The sequence below is a fragment of the Charadrius vociferus genome, unplaced genomic scaffold (genome assembly GCF_000708025.1).
Source record: "Charadrius vociferus isolate BGI_N301 unplaced genomic scaffold, ASM70802v2 scaffold1020, whole genome shotgun sequence".
NCBI classification, from domain to species: Eukaryota; Metazoa; Chordata; class Aves; order Charadriiformes; family Charadriidae; genus Charadrius; species Charadrius vociferus.
Window position 1 is genome coordinate 158,868 of NW_009646502.1, and position 1,637 is coordinate 160,504.

Sequence of the window (1,637 nt, forward strand, 5' to 3'; positions counted from 1 at the left end):
GCTCTGCCCGCAGGGGCTGGGGCCCCGGGCACGGTGTCAGCCTGTCCCTGGCCTCCAGCGGGGATGTCACTTCCCCAAGAGCTGCCTGTTGCTGCCTTCCCCCCTAGATTCGAGGCAACGGGGTTTCCGTGGGGCAAGTAGGATGGAAGCTGGTGGGTGAAAGAAGACCCCGGGGAAGTGATGCACCAGCCCAGATGCAGTGCCCAGCTCAGGAAAGGTCCCCGTGTCCCTGTGCTGTGGCCAGGACAGCTCAATCCTGGCCACCGTGCCAAGGGTGCAGACTGGTGGCCCAGTCCCTGTGTGGGAGGGCAGGAAAGGAGCAGGTGGGAAACCTCCAGAGGTGGTGGGAGTCTCTTACCTCCTGCACCCAGGAGGGAGAGGAGAACCGTGCCAAGCTGCAGATAAAACCTGAGTCATTTACCACCAACTGCTGCTGCCGGCGAGCGAACGTGCCCGCGTGAAGGGGAGAAGCCACCAGTGACGGGGGCAGGGGGAGCACTGATGGACAACCCAGGAGCTAGAGATGGGCAGGGGATGAGGGGTGGTACTCTCCTGGGAAGGGGGACAGAGCCCAGGTCTTTCCCGCAGGGAGGGGTGAGCTCAGCAGCAGTAAGGGTGCTCTGCTTTGCCCATCACTGGTGGCGGACACCCCATTTTAACCCAGTGGTTTGGATGGGTGTTCAGCAGACATGGGTGCAGAGGTGGATCAGGGTCCCCCAGGGCTGCTGTCCCAGCCGCAGGATCCATGGCCCCGATGCTGTAGGGCTGGGAACTGCATCCCCAGGCTCTGCTGTGAGTCATGGATGGCGCAAGGGGAAGCGGACACCCAGGGCCCTGGGAAACCATTCCCAAGGCTGTACAGGGGGGAGAAAATTGGGACGGCAGCCTACGGGCGCTGGCTCCTCCTGTCCCCAGCTGCCCAGCCCTAGTGTGGCCTCCCACTATCTCCCAGGCCCCTAAGCTTCCTCCTGCCCAGGCAGCTCTTGCTGCCTGCTGTGATCCGGTGCTGGGGGCTATCTCCCTCCTGGGTCCCGTCTGCACCTGAGATGAGATCACTGTAAACAGGCTGACCCTCCCAGCACTCTTCTCCCAGTCTCTTTACTCCTGGGGCTTGCTCCTGTCATCCACCTGCATGTCACCCTGCCCCAGGGATGTGTCCCTGGAGGAGCTGGAGCCGACAGAGTGCTGGGAGATGCTTGGCGGGGGGGTGTGTCACTCCTCCAGTGTCCCCAGGCAGGACAGACTGGTCTGAAGGCAGGCAGCACCACAGAGCCAGGCTTGCGCCCAGTGGACCCAGTACACGGACAGGGGTCAGGAAGGGCTGTGCTGGGGGGCAACGCAGGGGCTCCAGGTTTGGGCAAAGCCATGCCAGGGATGTCAGTGTCGGGCAGGAGAGCAATGGGGATGTGTCGGGGGGGGGACCTCAAGGCCAGGTCAAGTTTGGCAGTTGCACACCAGGACCCCGAGCGGAGCCAGGCAGGGTTGTGCCAGGCAGGATCCCTCAAGGGCTGCAGGACTGAGCCGGGCTATGCCAGGCAGAGCCGTGCCAGGTCCCTGAGGCTGCGGGGGACAGGGCTGTGCCAGCCAGACCCCGCTAAAGTGGTGCGTGTCCAAGCGCGGTGGCGGGACGCGGGACC